This window comes from Haemaphysalis longicornis, unplaced genomic scaffold (genome assembly GCF_048455015.1).
Source record: "Haemaphysalis longicornis isolate Haplotype H1 unplaced genomic scaffold, Haemaphysalis longicornis Haplotype H1 scaffold_9, whole genome shotgun sequence".
In the NCBI taxonomy this organism is placed as follows: Eukaryota; Metazoa; Arthropoda; class Arachnida; order Ixodida; family Ixodidae; genus Haemaphysalis; species Haemaphysalis longicornis.
The window spans coordinates 160407261-160413796 of record NW_027526460.1 but is presented as its reverse complement, the minus strand read 5'-3'; positions in this window follow the sequence as shown (position 1 = coordinate 160413796).

The window sequence follows — 6536 nt, the reverse complement described above, 5'->3', positions numbered from 1 at the left end:
TATTACTGTCTTCTCGTAAATTGGAACAGTGTGGAACACACCGGCAGCGGCGGCAATGGTCAGCTAAATGGCCCCCCACAGCGAGCGCTTGAACAGCTGTACGGTGCTCCCGGAGCCTGTCATTTATGCACCTACCAGTCTGCCCAATGTAGCATTTTCCGCCAGACAGAGGCACTTCGTATACAACACCTTGTTTGCAACCAACAAACAGCGTGGCATGCCTCTTCTTCGGTTGCCCTTCTTCTCGCCATTCACAGCAGAGCACATTCGTGCTAGTTTTTCTGGGGCGGAGAACACAACGTCGGCACCACATTTCCCCGCCACCTTTTTAAGGCGGTGGGAGAAATTGTGCACGTAGGGGACGACCACAGGCCTCCTTTCTTTGCGAGGTTCATCTCGCCCTTGACGCCGTGCCCATGACTTGACGTCACACAATAGGCTTTCAACCACTGCTGCTATTACTTCCCGAGGGAAGCCGGCATCTTTCAAACGTGCAACTTGGTGCTGAACACTATCGGCGACTTGGTGCTGACAAGACTTCTCGAGGGCACCGCAAAGACCGCTAACGCCAATGCCCCTTTTCACTATCTTCGAATGCGGTGAACGGTAATCCAAAATTGCCTTTTTTGACCGCGGCCGATACGCCCAACACACGTGTGTTCCCCAGAAATTAAAACACACATCGAGGAACTGCAAGGACCCATCATTTGGTAATTCATGTGTGAATTCCAAGCCGTCATAACACTCCAGAAATGTTTTCTTAACTGTCTTGACTAAAAGGTTTACTTCTTCTGGCTTCACCGACCTAGTAACAATCATGTAATCATCGACACATCTAAATATCTTTGCTGTCTTAGCCGTGTCTATGCGCCTCAATGTTCCTGTTGCACTTTGCTAAAAACAAATTACTTAAAGCCGGTGCAATAAGAGACCCGATGCAGACGCCTTGTTTCTGGATAAAAGATTCATTGGTAAAAGTGACAAATGTGGCAGAAAGATAAAAGGACAGCAATTCTAAAATAAAACGTTTCCTACAGTTATCCAAAAGGCAATTTTGGATTATCGTTCAGCGCATTCGAAGATAGTGAAAAGGGGCATTGGCGTTAGCGGTCTTTGCGGTGCCCTCGAGAAGTCTTGTCAGCACCAAGTCGCCGATAGTGTTCAGCACCAAGTTGCACGTTTGAAAGATGCCGGCTTCCCTCGGGAAGTAATAGCAGCAGTGGTTGAAAGCCTATTGCGTGACGTCAAGTCAGGGGCACGGCGTCAAGGGCGAGATGAACCTCGCAAAGAAAGGAGGCCTGTGGTCATCCCCTACGTGCACAATTTCTCCCACCGCCTTAAAAAGGTGGCGGGGAAATGTGGTGCCGACGTTGTGTTCTCCGCCCCAGAAAAACTTGCACGAATGTGCTCTGCTGTGAATGGCGAGAAGAAGGGCAACCGAAGAAGAGGCATGCCACGCTGTTTGTTGGTTGCAAACAAGGTGTTGTATACGAAGTGCCTCTATCTGGCGGAAAATGCTATATTGGGCAGACTGGTAGGTGCATAAATGACAGGCTCCGGGAGCACCGTACAGCTGTTCAAGCGCTCGCTGCGGGGGGCCATTTAGCTGACCATTGCCGCCGCTGCCGGTGTGTTCCACACTGTTCCAATTTACGAGAAGACAGTAATATTGTGCTGTTTTAAGGACCACTCCAGCCGTGAATTGCTTGAAGCGTGGCGCATCATGAAAGCCGGTGAAAAGTGTGTAAGCACGGGCATCTATTAGTTCATCAAGAAAAGAAATAGATCATCTAGATGCGAACTTGCCACGTGCGTAACAAAATGCACCACTTGACCTTGTCTTTTCTCTTTGTGCTTTGACCATGTTCACGCATGCGCCCTTCCTGTATATCTCTTGATGTGTGTAGTAAAAATTTCAGTTGATGTCTAGCGCTAGTCCTGTGTGGTCACTACTTTAGTCCCGTCTTTACCGCGCTACTTGATCATGTTTCACAGTTCGAACCAACTAGCCCACATTTACGCGTTGACAAATATTCTTTCTGGGGAAGCTTTGTCGTTGTCGTCATACCCTCCCAGCAAACAGATGGGGCTTGGTGGCCTACTTTTCTGTATGCCGCCACACCGAGGCAGCGCTTCTGACAGAATGTAACGAAAGTGAAAAGCAATCAGAAGTTTCCAGGACGATGGGGACAGCAGAATACAGTCGGGCTTGGCTTGCTCTGGGTGCCTCGCGACGTGCCCTGAAATGTTGCCAAAAAGTGAACGAGAAAAAGCTAGTTCGATGAATAAAAAAAATGGCTTCGAAAAAGGGGATGCCATGGTTCCTGGTAATTCAATTCAGTTCTATTCTAACCTTCTTAGCATACAGATATGGTGCACGAAGTGGAACATGAAGCTAAATGCCAAAAAATCGGTCTTCATGAAAATTACTAAGAAGAAAAAACAGCTTGTCGTTTTCCTATGAGCTCCCTGCACAGCCCCTTTGTGAAGTCAGCTCTTTCAAGTACCTTGGTGTGACCATTACAAACAAACAAAGTTGGAATCAGCACGTTTCCAATGACTGTGTGTCCTCTTTTCACAAGCTCTGCCTTCTCAGACACAAACTTAAATTAGCTCCTCCAAGTGTTAAACTTCTTGCATACACATCGATTACAAGGCCGAAATTCGAATACGCATGCTCAGTTTGGGACCCGCACAAGCAAAACAATATTCAGGCGCTTGAAATGATACAGCGCAAGGCTGCTCGCTTTATCTACTCAAAATATCATTTGACAGACTCGCCTACTAATCTGATGAAACAGCATGGGATTCAAACAATGCAGGCACGCCGTAAAATAGAAAGGCTTAAATTTCTTTACCAACTTAAAACCAACAAACTTGGCATTAACCCTGACCAGTATATTCAACCATTAACTGCTTGGCGTACACGACACCGACAAAGTGCATCCCTGGCCCGCTGCAGCGCCAAACGTCTTCAAATTTTCCTTCTTCCCACACACCATATCCGACTAGAATAATCTGTCTGTATCTGTTGTCTGCAGCATTGATGGGATTGAACGTATAGAAAATTTGAGACAGTACTGTATTTTACCCTGTGTTGTCGGTTTGTATTATATTTGAGTGATTATGCCCCCCCCCCCCTGCTTGGGTCCTGTGTGCATAGAGCCTGCAGTATTTCAGAAATAAATAAATAAATAAATAAATAAGCTGGTCCGCAGCAACACATGCATGTACACTTAACTCTTAAGCCAAATACAGCCACCATAGCAGATTGTTTTCACCCGTTTTGCAATTCACACAGTGAGAGCAGAACTGCAGATGCTCCTTCTGGAAGCGTCTTTTGGGAAACTAGTCATTAGGAATGCAATAGTCATCACTTCAAAGGCTCTGTGACAAGCTTAATAACACCCACGCTTTGCAATTGGTCAGCTGTACACTGAATTTGCACACCAGACACTTAAAGGGGTCCTGAAATACCTTCCGGCGATGCGTGGATGTACATGTAACCAAATAAAGCAATGTATTAGCAATCTCCTCCTGCAAGAATTTTGTTAAAGCGATGAGTATTAGCTGAGAAATCGTAAATCAAAAACCGCGCACTATCGCCGAGCCGCGTTTCCTCCTCGTTTCAACGTACTGTCCGCTGTTGACGGCGCGCGAGGCTTCCCTCCCATGATGTTGCGCTCCTCGGCGGTGACGTACTTCCGCTATTGCGCTGCTCACACTGCATGCCGTCTGCTACGGGCAAGCTTTGTTGACACCATGAATCCCGCACTACGCTAAAGGCTGGAAAAGCGAACGAAAAATCTGGCCGCATGTGTGCGGCGGCCTGGCCTTGCCCTTTCGTGGTGTACGTTGCTGCAGAACTTTGCTATCGGCGGCACGTGACTTTTTATCAGCGGCGAATTCGCAGCCGCACGGGGGGATCGTGAGCTCGCTCCCTTGGATGCACAGCGCACTGTTTATCCAAAAAGCGCCGTATCAGATGTGGCCCCGCTAATGCCGGGTCTTATTTTGTGGCGGCGGTAATTCCTGAAGGCGGCATGTGAAAAAGACATTTCAAACCGATACAGAACCCGTGCACAAAACGCCAGTTCAGCTTGGGGCGACGCGTGGTGGAGAGCGGCAACGTTGGCAAAACATGCTCTGCCGCGGCTCTGAGCTTTTTAGCGCTGGAGCGAGCGCCATTTCTTTGACAATATCAAACATCGGTTGCCCTGGCAACAAGGCACAAACCGCTCTAGAAGTCAGTAACGGTTGCGTGATCCCGGTTCAGCTTGGGGCACCACCTCGCGGCATATGGGCACTGCAGGCATACTACTCACTCTCATTTGGAAGTGCGAGATGCGTTTGGCATTACAGGAGGCGATGGTGTGTGTTGTGGACGCCTTTGTTTCGCGATGAAATGCGACGTTGTGCTTCTGCGGGTGGATAGTGCTTCCCATGGTTTGGATTATCTTTCTCGAGCGGCGTACGACTCAACCTCGCATGGGGTATGTGCAGTGTGCGTGGCTAAAAGCCATCTCGGCTTGCGCGCCAGAGTTAAGTGACTTGCTGTTCGTCCCCGCAAACCGCGCGCGAGGTGAGTGCCGAATTTACGACGGGCAGGAGGAGGCAACCTATCGTCTGTCAATCGCGGTTCAGGCTTGCAACGCATGTTGTGACGTTGTGTTCATTCGAAACACATCTCTGGATTGTTTTGAAGTGGAATAAAATGTATCCGTCAAACCCGGGCATTCGGCTCAGGGCGTTCTCTGCGATTGCACGAAAGAAGTGCCACGGGGCTTCAACGCTTTCTTTATGGAACGTACTCAGGTAAGAGAATATCCATGTCGTGTTATGGCCGTGTTGCATTCAATACGAACGGTTAAGCGTTTGTTTACACTTGTTTCGTTTGTCGTAAAATGCCCAAGCACTCCGACGCTCCTCTGGCAGATCAGCCGGCGAGCCGACGTGAGCAGACGACTCATCTGTTTGCCGGAAGTGCGTGAAAAAGCCGCCCAATAGCAGGATGTCTAGCTCATGACGAACATCTGGGAATCGATGATGCAGACATGTGAAGATGGCGGCGTCCAAAAACACGAAGGAAAGGGTGAGAAAAAAGCGACAAACTTTGCAACGAAAGTGTGAGCTTTCCGCTGCGCGTAAAGGAGTAATACTTGGCCCAGATGACCTTGACGACCCAATCTAACGATTGCGCTACTTCATTTAGTGTGCTCAAAATGCCTTTCAGGGCCCCTTTAAGCGGTCGCCAGCGACAAAGAAAAAGGGGGGTGGGGGATCACAAGAGATTTGAACCCAGGAACAACACATTTAGCAACGGAAGCGCACACCAAAGGGTCATCCTGTCTAACTGAGGAAATCGTCCGAGCAGTAGTAAATCATTGAAGGACTCAGGCCAGTTATCATTGCGCCTGCCGAAACTTAAGCGAGTTACAACTGCCGTTTCGTCAGCACGGAACGCTAGTGAAGAAAAAAAAAGAACGAAAGCAACATGGTCGTTTGCGCTATCACAGAAAAACATCGGCAATTTCCGGGCCAAAGGTTGAGCCGATCACATGTAGGGTGAACGGTAGATCTACGTTTGAGAAACAGCCGCTCCAACTACGCGGCGACTGGCGAACGGTTGAGGCACTTCGAAATCTACAGCGCCGGCCAACACCCGAGAACGCGAAATCACGCACAGAGGCACGGTTGAAGCACTTCACGTAAGAACATGAGGAGAGGATACAGTAGAGCGCACACTGCGTATCCAAACAGTTGCCGCTTCACGTAAGAGATCGCGAAATATCCAACACAGGCACGGTTGAAGCACTCGTAACTTCGCTAGAATACGAAGGATTAAGCGTTCAATCCACAGCGCGGCCGTCGCAGAGAGCGAAATAAAACACGCCGATTGATACACTTGTCGCTTCACGAAAGTGCACGAGCAGAGGCTAGCGCAGAGCGCACACTTCTCCGGCGATATTCAACGCCGGCAGGGCGGTCCCAGAGCGCGGGGAGTGTGCACAACGGCGGAAAAGCCAAACGCCCTTCGCCTTTCCCACTCGCACTCCTCCTTTTCGTGTGTGAGCGTCCGGGCAATTCATTTCACGCGGGCGGGAGGCATAGGTCGGCAAAACAGAAAGAACTCACTCAAACTCAATCACAATTTTTTTCATTCACGCTGTACTCAATCAAACTCAGACTCAAAAAGCACGTCTGTTCACAAAATCACTCGTACTCACTCATCAGATACTCATTTGTAATCATACTCACTTGTAATCAAACTCATTTGTCCTCACTGCTATTCGTACTCAATCTGTACTCATGAGTACTGAATCTGTACTCATGAGTACTCACTCTGTACTCATGAGTACTCAATCTTCTGTACTTATGAGTACTACTCATTCTACACTCACGAGTACTACTCATTCTGCACTCATGAGCACTACTCATTCTGCACTCATGAGTACTCAATCTGTACTCATGAGTATTCAATTTGTATTACTCACGAATAATCAACTTATCTGCACTGTTAGCTAGGTGGTATCTCG